Source organism: Aphelocoma coerulescens, chromosome 3, assembly GCF_041296385.1.
Source record: "Aphelocoma coerulescens isolate FSJ_1873_10779 chromosome 3, UR_Acoe_1.0, whole genome shotgun sequence".
Lineage (NCBI taxonomy): Eukaryota > Metazoa > Chordata > Aves > Passeriformes > Corvidae > Aphelocoma > Aphelocoma coerulescens.
In genome coordinates this window covers 57984047-57999826 of record NC_091016.1, presented here as the reverse complement: position 1 = coordinate 57999826, position 15780 = coordinate 57984047, and the positions used below count along the sequence as shown (strand labels likewise).

General features: G+C 37.5%; 1 long non-coding RNA gene across 2 annotated transcripts in view; it reads left to right on the top strand.

Annotated features, from left to right (window-relative positions):
* LOC138108170 (uncharacterized) overlaps positions 1–15780 on the top strand; it is a 111451-nt gene that overhangs the window by 83471 nt on the left and 12200 nt on the right. The window contains exon 5 of one of the 2 annotated variants that reach the window (XR_011149890.1): positions 6439–7030. The exons of the other annotated variant lie outside the window; for it this stretch is intronic. This is a non-coding gene — a long non-coding RNA (uncharacterized lncRNA). Of the gene's footprint in view, positions 1–6438; positions 7031–15780 lie in introns of those variants that run through there. 2 annotated transcript variants of the gene reach the window in all.

The window sequence follows — 15780 nt, the reverse complement described above, 5'->3', positions numbered from 1 at the left end:
ATCAGTCTGTGAGTATTTTTCAAATAGTTGCAAGTTTTCAGGTTTACTTCAGAGAGCTATTGCTAAGTTTAATGTTCTTTTATTGTGAATAACAACACTTACCTCCTGCCAAACTCTCCATAGCAATCTGTTGGCATTTTGCTTTATTCTTCTCTATGCAAAACCTCGTTCATTTATTTTATTTAAGAGTGCAGCCTAACTTCAGTAGACATCATGCTGCAGAAAGTTAACTCCTCCAAAAATTATTTCTCTTAGATAGGCTTTTTCTGTGTTCTTCCATCTGCTTCCCATATTTATGTCTTATATACATCTAAACTATTTTGCATACTGCTAGTGATGTCTAAACCTTGGTTATACAAATTAGTGACTTCAAGTCACAGGAACTGAAGTCAGCACTGCTTGAAACATCATGTTTTCACATGATTTTAGCACACCTTTACTTTGCAGGTGACTCATTAACATTTCAGGTAGCAAAACAATTCTGTTACCCAGTTCATATAGCTTGATCAAAATTTTCATACCTTTTGCTCTGTTCTCCTGATCAACTCTACCTTCTTTTGAATAAAATTTATTTACTTATGTGAAGCTACATCTTATACTAAGTTTTTCCCTGTGTGCTTTGTTGCAAGGCAAACATCAAAAAATGCCATAGAAATAAGTATGATACAATCTACATCTAATTTTAAAAGCATATCCTTGGTCATAACTTGTAGTTACCTGAGTCTGGAGTAATTTTATGGGAATGATGCACAATTGCCTACTCTGCTGGCTTTTATACCTTGGCTGTCAGACAGAAGTCTGTGTGCAGCGCACCTCGGATCTGCTCCCATATCACCATGTTCCTAAGCAGTATCCAGCATTACTGAGCAATTGGACTGCCTACACCCTTCGTAAACAGAAAGAATCAATTGTAGGTAGCAGTATTACTTCCTTGACTCCTGCAAAAAAACCTAAAACCAAACCACTTTCTCCTCTTTTTTTTAAGATTCAGAATTATTACACTTGGATTTGGTTTATGCAACGAACATTTTCAGCAAAGGGCAAGTAATTTTTGTTGAGAGGTGTTTTTCCATCTTGCCAAGTTTTTTGTCAGGTCTTATCTGAAAATGCACAGAAATGCTCCCCCAGCCCCTGGCTCTTTAGCATATTAACCATAAAGCATCACAGCATGCCATGTTAGTGAAGAAAAAATTACTTTTACCAAGTGCAGGGTTCTGTTTCTAAAAGTCTATAACTCAAGAAAATTGAAACTGCTTTTCACTCAATTTCAGCTTCTAACATCTTTCCATTACAGTTGTACAGAGGTTCAAAATAACACCAGTGGTTTTGGGTTTTTTTTTAATGAGAGATGTCTGTCCATTTTCCCATGCTCACACTCTGAAGTAAATTTCTGACCAAACCTATTAAAAATTCCTTTAGAGTAGAAACCAAGCAAGTAATACTCCAACCAAAAGTAGATTTTTTTTTTTCTGAGTTTGAAAATAATTGAACAAAAAGAAAATAATTCTGCTCCCTCAATCAAAGGTTTAGTTTGCAGTATGATCAAATAACAGGCTAGTGTGATAAAATTAGATTACCTGAGGTATGTGCTCCACTGGAAAAAGAGGTAGAATTAAATGTAAGTTTTTATCGAAGTATGATTGTAACACAGTGTTAAAAGTTGGTAAAACCCTTGTCAGGGAGTGTTACGCATCCTGCAGATATCTGCACAAAACATTCCAGAAGTTGCAGTACCTGCCTACTCAACACCTATCTGCAAACGCTGTGAAATTCATAAAAGCACAGAAATTTTCCTTTAGTTCTTGTGAAATGTTTAACAAGGCAAAATTAATTTGATAAGTACCGAGAAGTATTTTATTTTCAAACACATATTTGTGTTTGAAACTCCCTTTTGCGGGTTATAGAGGAGGTGAAAGTTGAGAGATGATAGCTGAAGAATGTACTGGCTATAGTGGTGCTAATTAGGAACTTTCGTGCTGGTCTTTCCTTTGGCAAATTCATAAATTACCTGAAACAAGGTCTACATCAAAGTCTAACAATTTTAAAAAGAATTCAAATGTAAAAAATTCTACATGAACTTCCATCCAGAGAGCACAAATATATTTCTAAACTTGCAGGTTGTACATACATACACACACGCCTTTAGCAGACCCACACTTATTCTGAAGTGTTAGGAACTTTATGACAAAGTAAAGTTAGTGTTCAAGATTTTAAGGAAACAGACACCAATGTTAAAAACAAAAAAACCCCAAACTAAATATCCCAGACCCAATCCCCCCTAATCTTTGTAGATACGGCTTTTGTGCTTTCAGAGGATGATGAAGGATTTTGAAAATTTCTAGTCCCACTCATACTACACTACCAGGTAGCAGAGACTGTATCGTGTCCAAATGGTGACTAATGGAGTATTTCTGATCCAAATTCAGACTAGGTTAGGGTTGGTACACTGTGAGCTTGCCAAATTTAGCTTTTTGTGGCATCAGAACCTGTGACTAGCTTCACCAGCCTTTGAGTACTTCAGCACTGACTGTGCAGATTCATGTATAGAAGAATCAGTTAAGGCTGAGTAAGCATGACATCCATACAGAGAAAACTCTTGAAAGCAAGAAAATGTCAGGTTATGGAACTCCTCTTAAAGGCACCTCAGTGCCCACACAACACATTTCCACTGGCATGAGTAGACTTCACACCTCCCCACAGAACTTCCTTCTGCCTCCCAAATATAAGGGATCCCATCCAGCTCATTAATTTCACACTATAGAACCCCCACACTCTAAGCCTGGTTCAACACTGAGTATTTCATAAAGTTAGTAAGGTCAAAATGATGTGAATGTGTGAGATTTTGAAATAAAGAGGAGATGGGGGTGTTCAAATTTTATTTGTGCTTCAAATTTGTAGTTCAGAGCTGTCCAACTGACAACAACTTTTTCAATTTTTCTTTTTAAATAGAATAACATGCAGGATCTATTTCTAATTCTATATTTCAGACTACCAGCTTGGAGTAAATGTTCTGCATTCATGTAACAGGTGACATAGCAGAACAGTTGGTCTAAAGTTTAAATGAGGATAGTAGTAACTGGGGAATTATTAGGCTAAGAATATGAATCGAAACATGATGGATAAATCCAATGGACGATTTTTAAATGGGATAAAGATACTACTTGGTTTCTGCTGAGTTACTTTTGAAATTATCTGCTGCCTAATGAGAGAAAACTTTTAGCATCATTTGATAAAGCAGCCAATTCCTGTGTCTTTCATGCACTATTCTGTAGTATTGCTACCTTTTCTTATTAGTGCTACGTGATATCTACATATGAAGCAATACTTTACAGAAGCACCTGCTCACATATATTCTGCCTAGAGTAGGAAGCTCACATTAATTTTGAATGAAAATGAGAAATAAAGCAAGCAGTAATGAAATTTTAATCACAGTCCCCTGAATATCTCTGTTGTTTTGGAGGCAAACTGGTTCCTTAGACTCATATTAGCAAAGCTATTTAGGATCTTCTGCATACAGAGAGGCACCAGGAATGACTACAGGTTTACAGAATCACTCAGAGAGGCACTTTTGCAAACCCCTCTCACTTCAACAGCTTTGAAATTCTGGTTGCTTCTTTTTTTCTGAATTGTAGCAACATCTTTAGTTGATAAAGGTGGAAGGGTCAAAGCCAAAGTCCTAGTTAGAACTGTCTTTTAAAGGAATTTTTTTTAAGTGTTTTTAATTTTTAATTGCTTGCTTGCTTGACCACTAACTGCTTGGGAAGTAGTTTCCATATTATATATCTAAATTCAACATCAGCTGCCATTTGTTAGAGCTTAGGTATTCTGGGCCAATCCCTACCAAGCCAGATGTATCTGGTAAGACAGAAGAGTTGTGAAGGCATGATCCCAAAGGCATCTATAGCAGTTCCATGCCACTTCAGTAATCCTTAGTAGTAGGAAAGTCTTGAACTCCTGATAAAACGAGAGTGTTTATTTTTCCTTCAGTGATTGGAGCCATGCAAATACTACTCAAAATAGAGTTTTCTTACCAGATTTAATGTGATGTTTATAAGTCTAAGGAAGCAATAGGTAAGAAAATTAATGTTGATGTCTGGTATTAATTCCTCTTCCGAGGAAGTCCTATGCAACATCCATGCTGCTATTGACATAGTTTTTTAAGGTTTGACAAATATGGTGAGTGAAGCCTGTTTGTTCACCACCGGTATGACTGGGACAATTTTAAGGAGTGCCTCTTTAAACAAGTATACCACACCCTCCATATCAAGGGGAAAGCCCAGCTCCATCGGGGTTAATCCAATGTTTTAATGATAATGCTCTTTGTTCCAAAGTACTAAGACTTTCTGTTTTGCTAGAAACAATGTATAGGTGTCATAGTAGCTGAAATATACACTGGACTATTCTGTCATCGTAGAGGCACCCATTAACATCAATTCAAACATCTGTGTGTCATGTTTCATTGTCAGTTGTCTCATCTCTGAAATTCTCACCTAGATAAAAACTACTTTTGTAGCTGCTGAGACTTCTACTAAAATAAGTGTACCAAAAATGGATAGACAATCATTATTACCAAAAATTCATTTGGAGAAAGCCACAGTTGATTTTTGATATTACAGTGTTAGAGTGCTTAAATCTTAATATTCTACTGGTGGTGTTTACTGATGGTTCTTGCCTACAGTCTATGATCTTTATAGCCTCAAATGCTAAAGGAGATGAAAATAGTTATTATTTGGAGAGTGCCAGAGACATACAAAGATATCAGGGAAGTTGTACCTTTTAGCATTTGTGTATCTGGTGTATTGTGCTTACCCTGTTTGCCCACAGATATGAGCATCCACAAAAGTGATTTGTTCCCTTATCTGCAATATAGCAGTGACTTTCTGGAACTCTATAGTTTTATCATGATTCTCGTAGTGTCTGGTGTTTCTCTAAAATTTAATCCCCTGGTATTACCAAATAATATGTGCAACTCTTCTTATTTTACAAACGAAGGTATACCTGACCCTTGCATTTGAAAAAAAACCCAAACCAACCACTTCTCTAAGAATGTCAAAAGCATGCTTCAAGGTTCAGAACATGGCCTGTGAGTACAAGCAATCAAGTTTATCCTCATCCATTTACAAGGATGTAGGGAAAGCTGATGTGTTAGAACCCTGTTTATCAAAATACTAAGGCACAGGATTAGCATTAAGCACAAGTGACACATACTCTTGAGTGCTTCAGTTTAGGCCCATGTTTTTTTGATTTGATCAACATTAGTGCATTCATTTTGTGAATGGACACTTACTTTAAAATACAAAAAAAAAATTAATAAAGCAAATAATTACTACAGTATCCCACTTTGCCACTCACTTGAAAGAGAACTAATTCATGGGGTTAGTATCTGTTTTGGAAAAAAAGATGGAGTAACTAGCACACTGAACAGCTGTTTCTGACAACAGGGAAGCCACTTAGGCAATTTATATTTGCAATGCTGTTTACATGTGGGAATAATACTCCAGAGCACAGTATGTGAGCTAAGGAAAACAAACATACACCCAATTTGTAAACTTTTAATATGCTTGTTTTACCATAAAAATAGACTTGTAATTAGTTCCCAGGAGTTTTGGTACAATGAGATCAAGTCTAATTTCATACAAGATGAACAGAAGATTGTTGCTTCAGCTGAGACTTAGGCAAGCATGCCAAGACCAATAAAATGAATGGGACTCTTCCTACATGTTTGAATGTCTTTACATCAGAATAAATAGCATGAAATTGAGAGTGACTGACAACCCTGACACAGATATAGAGCTGTATCACCAGACCAGAGGATTTTTTTGTCCCGTCCTCAGTATCTGAGGTTGCTGTGTTCACATAAGCATACATTTTTTACCAGCTAAACAAGACAGGATGTTTAACTGTTCTGAGAGAGGAAGCAAAGAAACAAGCCCTAAAATGTAACAAAGCTCTAGATCAAGAAAAGGGTTATGGTATAAAATGTCCTTTGATTTCAGTCTTACTGGATCTAGACTAAAGATCCAGTTTTGTAAAAATTTATTCATGACATAAGAATTACAGTCATCCCCACATGACTGCTAATATAAACAAAATACCAAAAAAAAGTGGGCTTGCAAAATAAGTTCCAAATCACAACACAATGTAGTGAGGCTCTGCACACATAAATTACATTTAAATATTTAAAGCAATTTTAACAACTGAAAAATTACTGAAAACCAGAAAATTCAGTCTCCATGAGCATATTTGGTATAAGAAAATAAAATGTCTGTGTGCAAGAGCTTGAAGCTTTTTCTGCCACAGGCATTAAAGAGAGTTTTGGGTTTTTTTCCTTTAATGTTTAATTTAGATGATCAGCACAGATGTTTCAGAGCTAAATTGTCTTTTTTTGTTGGCAGTATAGGCATGGTCCCATTACATCCTTTTCCCTCTCATCAACAGCTTTAGAGATTCAGATGCAGTTTTGAGTAACATGAAGAAAAGCATGAAGGTTTTTTTTATTTTGCGATATTCTTAATGAGCTCCTAGAAGATGCTGCATGCCCAAGACTGCTTCAGCAAATTCCCTTGGGAAAATATTCCAATGTGACCTTTGTATGTATCAATAACATATTCAAAATATATGAGATGTGTATTTCAAAATACCTGATTCCTATTTCTGCAATGTCTGAAACAAAATCTTTGATGACCTTTTCTACTCCCAAAAAATATCATACAAATTTGTTGCTTTCAGTTTCTCTGTGCAAAGTAATTAAATTATCAGTTCTATAATGTGTCCCTCTCTTCCTACTGCTTTCCTTTTAATGAATTATTTTGGTGTATATTGCTATTCCTTAATCTGACTTTCAAATTAATGGCATGGATGTAAGCTCTTGAACTAAGGAGTTCTGTTTGTTACTTTACCTCCTCTGGTAATGGACCCCTCCTATAGAGGGGACATAGAGGGGCAAGGATTTCCCAAATGTGACTAGAACATTTTTATAGCAAGGTCTCTAGCCCTATCATGTCTGTCTAGTTGGTAGTGTTTAATTTCAGAATGGATGGGTTCTTTCTTTCTTGTTATTTGGTTGGTGAGAAGAGAATGTCTTGTACTAGTTTAATCAAGAAAGATTATTATGTAACATCTGTCAGATTGACTTGTACCATATGGGCCCTGGGCCATCTTCTGTAAGAGAACTTACAGAGACATCTCAAAATGTCTGTGAAAATAGAACATATTTTTAGAATATCCTACTCTCCTATCCACTCTCCTACACTGCCAAATGAACCTGTCAAAAGCGCATCTTGATTTCTTCAGCTTCTACAACTCATGCTTGTTTGCAGTAATGATATTTATTGACCAAAAGTGGGTGGTAGAGGTTTTTTGTACCTGCTTTTGCAGATGTGAAATTAACAGTATGGAAGGATTTTCAGGTTTTTTTGTTGGTTTGTTGTTTTGGGGTTTTTTTTTTTTGGTGGGGGGAGGTTTTCTAAAAGTTCTGAAGCAAACTCTATTTCAATTTCACATAAGAGGAGGAAAGATAAAAGAGATCAAGTAATGAGAACAAAAGAGGAAAACAAAAAGCAACAAAATAAATGAAAACATTTACACAATCCAGTATTGTTGTTAGGATCCAAACACAAAGATTACACATAGTCGACCCTATTCCTGGTCCAAAATTAGATTTTCAGTAGCAGCAAGAGGTAAAATTTTGAAATAATAATGCTCTGTTCGGGGGTGGCAAAATGCTATCTTGGCATGGAGCTACTAGAGCTGGTTTGAGAAGAGGGAGGGAGGGAAATAGGCAGTAGGAGTGCAATTTCTCTGTCAGGGTTAAAGGGTCTTCAAGGGGACAGAGGGGACTGGAAGAAGAGGATTTGAAAAATATGGGAGAACATCTAATGGCTCAGTATGTGGATTTTGGACTCTATATGTTTTATTTACCTGGCTGGTGGTCTTTGAAGGGATAGTGCACTCGAATCTCCTGTTGCTGAACAGACGGGTGTTCTATCTAGTTCCTAAGAAGAAAGTAATCAAGCAGTCAGCTGCTAAAGTTATGGCTGCTAGGATATGGAAGATAATCAAGAAGCCCAAGCACAATTAAGAACAAGCATAAATGAGGTTATAAAGAAAAGGAAAGGAAAGGTCCAGAAATTATTCTAGAAGTGTGCATTTTCATTAGACTAACAGTAACGTGGGTCTTTCATTAAGTGAGGTGTTGATGGAAGATCGCTTTGTCTGGATGTATGCACTCACACCTTTCTGTTGTGAGGGCATCAGTGTGAGCTGGGAAAGCATCATTCACATCTTGTAAAGGAAGCTGTATCAGTGGTCCACAAAAATGTGTCTTGTGCTATTCCTGCCGTCATCTGGTCATCCTGCAGATGCCTATCAACTCTGGAAACGTACATTCATCTAGGACTAGACTTTTAAAGGCAGTAAGGGCAGGATTGTAGATACTTACCCAGCACCATGCATGTCCTGGTGTAAAGAGCCACTGCTCAGTCATTAGTTACCCTCCCAGCTACCTGGAGTGGAGCTGCAGTGCACAAAGAGAGGAGTACATGAGTGTCTGAGCTCTGCCAAATGAGCTGGCATGACAGTGTGGTGCAGCACATGTGCCAGCACACTGGTTTAGCCTCAGGAAGCAGCCTGCCAGTGAAAGGAAGCCAATGTGCATGAACTAATAAGCTTTACATGTCAGCAAGTCCAATGAGTTTGGGATGACACTGTGCTGATATGACTACAGTGTGGACCATGCTCCTTTTTGCACTATGGATGTATCATTTTTCTCCATCCACTGGCATCTGCTTCCACCTAACATCCCAGCTGTTCAGAGCCTGAGTTCAAGTCACAGCCCTGAAGGTGCTAAAGGATTTTAAACTGGTAGAGAGAGAATCTCATAGCATTTTTCAGGGCATACCTGATACCTGTGGTAATTCACATACCCTTGTATTTTGGCACAAAATCTCCTTCTGAGGCCTTACACTAGGCACAAACAAGACCTCTGTCCAGTGCCATGTAGCTCTGAGTAGCAACATGGAAAATGCCATTAATAACAGATGCACCAACACTCACTCCAAGAATGCATGTCTTGATAGATGGATGCTGAAAGGGCGGGGGAAGGGAGGGAAGACTGTAGTCTTGCTAAGTGCTACTGGGAGTTGTTTAGGATTATGATGTTTACTGCCTCTTTGCTTACTGTTCCTCTCTATGTTGCTGCCCAGGTAATCCAGCCTGTTTAAGGCAAAGTCAGCTTTAGGGCCTAGAAATACTTGCATTGTGTTTCATCAGTTCTTACCCAAGAACCAGCAACTAATAGTTGGGCAACTTTTTGAATTGTGTCCTAATGCGACAGACCATGTTTGTTTGAGAGCTATGCCCTCAAAGACTGGCCTTAAATCACTGGAACTTAGCACTGAAATGCAGTGAGGGAGAAACATTCACAATTCTGGCAGCACTCTCACCTGAGAGGCTGCAATAAAAAGTTGAAGGGTGCCCCCTGCAACTTCCAGGAAAGGTCTTTCCTCACTTGTAGGAGTGCTTACTGCCATCTTCTAGAGCAAACATTGAGGAGCCATGTGATTAAGTGCTTGCCATCAGGAAGCAAATTCAAGTAAGAGTTTATGCAGCTGAGGCTACCAGAACACTCTGGGCAGAAGCAGCAGCAAAAGACCATTGACTCAGTGAAAGAATGGAGAGTTAGTTTAGCATGCTACTGCATCAAAGCTGTAATTGCCTGAAAGCAAACCTTCACTTAGCCTATGCTAAATACATGTTTGGCTGCAAACAACATTGGCATGACCCCTAAATTACTGAGTAAGCTGATAATATTTTAAGATGCTTTTGGAAGTGGTCCTGGTGCAGCTGCCAGAGGGTAGAAGGGCAGCATGGCTCCCATCAAAACACAGCTGAGAGGCACAGTTAGGACAGTGAGACTGTGAGATGCTGCATGCAAGGCAAGAGGGATCCAACTGCTGGTCACAGGCTACTAAGGGCTCAGAGACACCATCCAAACTTACCCCAGCACAACAGCTTACCCTGCTATAACTCTTCCCACAATTGATCTTCACACGTGTACTTTTTGTTAAAATTCTCTTCAGCTTTTTTCTTTGGGGCTAAGGGACTTCACTTTTGTTTGTCATTGTTCTGTCTTTGATGCATAACCTACCATCTCTGAGGAAATGAGATTTATGCATTCTGCATATGTCTTAGCTTTCAGGAAATGTACACAATGTAGATTTTTAGATTTGAGATTGATAGGAAAGTGCAGATGGATTAATGTGTAATACATGTAATTCAACCATGGCTCCTGACTTGGCAAATTAGGCAAATAATCCATCCTGTGCACAGCATGGAGCATGCTACGTGCTGAAATCTATCAAAAATCAGGCACCTTAGTGGACAGGTGTTATTTTATAGAAGCAGTCTTCTGTAAAATCACCAAAAAATCTGATCCCTGCTTCCTGTCACTCAACATGTGTGGTAGTGCAGGCAGTCATTTCTAAGGTGTTTTTTTTTAAAAGCACTTAAGATATGCAGAGCTGGCATAACAGGTTGCACATAGGTAAGAGCATAACATGCCCAAGCTTCCACTGTAGATGGTCTTGGCCATTACCCAGTGCAACAGTAGATAACAGGTACTGCTGATGGGAAATGTGCTGTCAGTAGGGAGCATTTCAGAGGGCCTAATGTCAATTTTGCATTGATCTTCAGAGAAAGAAAAGAGGTTGGTAGGAGATCTACACTGCTGAGATGCAGATAAGAAGCGGTATCACAATGCTAACGTGCAACATGTGCTCAGGATAACATATGCTGCTTCTTAGCAGAGATTTGTAGCTTGGATACAATGCCACGCTAATATGGCCATGTGATTGCCAGAGAACTTGGAGTACAGGCAAAAGTCATTCGAGTATGTCTATACCTGCTGTGTAGCCACACAGGCAAGAATACATCTCAAGTTACTTTATAAATTTTTGTTGCAGTTAAATGACATTTTGGTGCATCTGCATTGTTTCATTAAAGACAAAGACAGCATCTGCTTTGAACATAGCAGGAAGAAAGTATTGTTGGCTACACCAACTCTGAAAACCTGATAGCAGCTTTTGAAGCCTGTTGTTGCCTTTGAGGTAGAATTCCAAAAGGCAGGTTATTTACTGATAGGCAATTACAAGGCTTTGATTTACTTTCACAAGGAAGAAGATTTGAATACAAATATAAATATTGCCAAAGCAGATTGCATAAATGGCAGACTGCTTATATAACTCTGTATATGTGTCATAGGCAAGCATTTATAGAAATTCAGCAAGTTTCCTTCATTAAGTACAGATTAATTCTCGCTGATCTCTGGCTTCAGCTGCTTCACATCCAACTGGAAATGAGTCTGCAAAAATGCGTATTTTCTCATGTCAGTTTGAAAGCTTCTGAACCATTGATCAAACAAATTTGGAAGATCTTGAAACACCCAGCAAAGGGAAAACAATCACGTGTATTTCTTGAGCATAAATTGGCAGGAGGGAAAGGTCATTCTATTGACAGGCTGCAAACAAAGGGCGCTTCTTTTCCTGGCAGCTGCAAACTAAAGTCATCGTTCCCTGAGAAGTATAATATTTGTGAGCTCAAAATGCATTACAACAGTGGGAAAAAGTCAAGAAATGGCTCAGCCTGTCCAGGACAAAGAAGATGTACCCTGTGTCTGTTGTCCCTACTTTTCCTGCTTCAACATCTCCCAAGAGAATGGTGCAGGGCCTGCTAAGTAAAATTAAGAGAAGAAAAACACCAAAGTGAGCAGCCAAATACCTTTAATCTGTTGGCTACCAGTGTGTAACCTTCTTGGTAACCAACCACTTAGGGTAAGAATAGGAGGCTACTAACAAAATGTTGGTATTCTGAAATAATGATATTTGCAAATAAGACATAACTTTGAGAAATGGAGCTCATGACACATATTACAGCTATTGTTTTAGCCTAAAGCCCTGATGAATGCCAACACTATATCCACTGGTATTTTGGCTATTTTCCGTACAGACATGTGCGCAAAAAAAAATTATGACCTCTTAAAACTTGTTCAAGGCAAACAACTTATTCGTTTTATAGTGATAATGGGTTTGGTGCCTAAAATGTGTCTATCAAAGGCATACAATGCTAAATAATGTCTTTGGGAATTTTATTAGGCTTGGCAGTGGCCTGTGGTAAGATTGTGTCTATATTTACTGAGATCATCCTGGCTTTTATGTTACATAAGTTAAAAAAATATTTGCTATGCAGTAGTATTAAAAGATAATTATTGTGAAAGATTGGCTTTTGCTATTTTAGAGGTAAATATAAGCATGTTTGCATTCTTTCTCCTAAGTGGAACAGACTTTGAAATTTCTTGTTTTTCAGAAGCCTAGTATTAACATTTACTTGCTAGGTTCAGATTTTGGTATCTCTTTTCTACTGTATTATTTATTGTGGGCCACCACTTCAGCTGTGTTCTCTGCTTTTAGTCAGCTACATCACATCAATTTTTGTACAATATACATTTTATTTCTTAGCTTTGTCACAGCTTCAATAAGACAATGGGGAAATGAACCAGATTTTACACTGCCAATAATCAAAACACTTATTCCATTTTCCTTATGTACTGTGTGATTCAAACAGTGTAGTTAGAGGCAAACCAACTATTTCTGTTATGCTTAGGGTACCAAGGGGGTGGTCCATTATCATGATATGTGAGTCAGTAAAACACCAGTCTTGGTTTTCACATTTCCAAAGTAGTATTGGCTTTGCTGCCACTTAGGAAAGTCTTTTTTATCTAGAAATCTGGCAAATTTTTGTAAAAAAAAAAAGCACAGATGGTCAATAGACATGGAATTCTAATTTTCAGAACAGAATCAACAAAGATGAACACAAGCCTTGAAAATGCAATATTAAATACAAACAAGTCATTTATTATATGAATATCAAGAGGCACTAGTTTTGTAAAGTTCACATTATCTTTTTTAAAAGTGCATTTTCCTAATATCTTATGTAAGGAAAGGAAGTTTTATTAGGCAAAAAAAGTTTCTTTTTTATATTATTCTCAACTGCAGATAAGTGAAGTACAATTTCCAGTGCAGAGACTGCAACAATTACCACACCAGTCTCTTGGTATATTTAGGAAAGTAAAACACAGATTTGGGAGGCTGTTCACCCCTCAAAATTTACTCATTTCCTTACCACTTGCAAGATCAAACTGGGGAAACTCTAAAGACTAATGAGAAAGGCAGCTGTAAATTTGGTACTACCTATAAGACTTCTGAGATTCTTTCACTGGGCCGGATATTAAAGACTCAGTCCAAGTTAAAGTTAATACATCATTTGTCACACAGAGAATTTCTATTAAAAATTTCAGACCTACATCATTATGCACCATCTCACCATCATTAAGTATGTTTTTCATGGCTGACTAAAGTTAGCAAAGACACACTAATAATCAGAGAGATATTACTGCTGAGAATTGTTAATGCCTCCTTTCATACTGACCGTGCTCAAGCATGCAATAGTTCTATCTTCCTCCCAGCTCCCTTTGGATACCAACAGGTTCACAAATCATTGTCCTGACTGGTACCTATTCCCTTCAGAGCAATATCTCAAGTGGTGTTAGGAGGCTACGTATAGACACATATGGAGACTTCTTTTTATTTTATCTTAATCAGACTGTACAGTCTAACAGAATATTAGGCTTGATGAAAGGTCTTCTCACAGCAAGCATCAGAAGTAATTGTCCTGACTTTCTGGGTCTTCGCACCATTGACTGTAATGCATGTCTGGCCTATACAGGTGTTTTTCAGGGATTTCACTTTGATAGGGGATTCCAGGTGGCTAGACAATTGTTTTGTTCTTTGAACTCTCCCCAGGAGAATTTGCTGTACTCTCTTTTGACCCTTCTCATTTGATGTGTTACACAAAAAACTGAAGGGGATTCCTACTTTCATAGTGAGTTTAAGCTCTTCAACACTTTTTCTTTAAACACAAATTCTCGCTTTTTCATTCCTTTGCCACATCTGAGAGCAAGGGACTGTTCAGTCCAGAAGAGAAGTTTGGTGGTAGAAAGGCATTTGGGGGAGTAAATATTTTTTTCAGTCCTGTCCTTTGGCAGCACATTAGCTTTTACCTAATCACTGAGTTTTACTTAGGGTAAGAAAGGAGTTGCTTTTAAGATGTTCATGTTGAGTGTGACTGAAGCCCTGAGCAACCCTGAGCTGCTCCAGGGCAATTGATCAGTGACAGCTGCAGACTTCAGTCAACACAAAAAACCAAGTTTTCTATCTCTCTGATTAGGGATTTTATAGTTTGTGCCACTCTAGTATCTGAAACATGGTGGAGTAACTCCTGATTTTTATCTGTGTTGAATTCAGTCATATCCAGTGGCAGGAATTTCTTATGTGAGTTATCCTACCATTGGAAGTGTTCACTCTCAAATCTCAACACAGGGGGAAAAACTCACACATGCTGTTAAAATTATGGATCTGAATGGTCATGTTACCCTATAATACAGTAAAGGATATTTAAAGAACTATATGTACATTTAGTGGTCTGTAAACAGCTTTTTGAGTTAAAAGTGCACATCCTTCATAACTCCCTTCAATCCTGAAACACTGCAAATATTTCACAGAAGCAGCCATTTCTTTGTACACACTCAAAATTTCCTAAAGATGTCTAGGCATTAGTGCTGCTTGAATTTCAAGTGTCTTCCAGGATTCTTGTCCAAATATTTGTAAGTTTTTAAAGGTCAGATACTGTACTCAATATATATAAGTTCAACATGGTTTCTCAAACACATATAAACAATTCAGGAATTTTTCTATTTTATATGGGTTCGAAAGTGATTAATTGTTCCATTAATATTGTTTAGAGGATGGGAAATGCTTGTTGCAAAATATGAAGGGAAATTTCGTAAGTCAGGAAATTGCTAACAATAAAGAAATCTTGATAGTTATAAATATTGTAAACAGAAAGAAACTCAGCCAAAAGTAAAAAAGCTATGACAAAAATAAATAAATGTGGTCCATATAATTGGTCGAAAATAATTAAATCAGTGGTCCATATAATCTTGTGTCTGGCAGCAGACAATACTGGGGACAGGAAGGTAGAAAAAACCTCCAAAATGAAGAAATGCAACTGATCCTTCTGTAGAAGCAATTCCTTCCTTACTCCAGCAAAATTATGATTAATTTGGTCATGAGTGACTATATGCAATGTTTTTCAAAGCTGTCAGCTAATTATCAGTGGATGTTCTTATAAATCATCCAAACATCTTCAAAAATCTTTCGCAGCTCTTGACTGATCAATTTTTTTTCCATCAAATTACACCGCTTCATTTGGTGTAGTACAAGAGATATAGCCTGTTGGCAATTTTTAATTTATTAGCTCTTAATTCAATATTTTCCATTCTTTTATTTTTCCATTTTTATACCAAGTATATTGTAGGCACATTCCCTTCTCATAACACCTCTTAACCTTCTCTTTTTCACTATTATTTGTGTGTAACTCATACCTCCGTGATTTGTCTCTTTCCTCAGTGATGTAGACTTACTCTACAATTCTCCTGAACAAGTCAGACTCTCCTTAGCTATTTTCATTTCACAGTAATGTTTAGAATGATAAAGTTCACTCTCAATCCAGTCTGTATCAGTATTTTTTAGAAATTTAGAAATATATTCCATTGGTTTGCTATTACCAAGCATAGCTTCTCCCTGAGCTTTCTACAGGCATGGTGCTGGTAATGTAAAACATGAAAATAAATGTACCTATTTTCATTTGAAATTTTCCCACTGTATA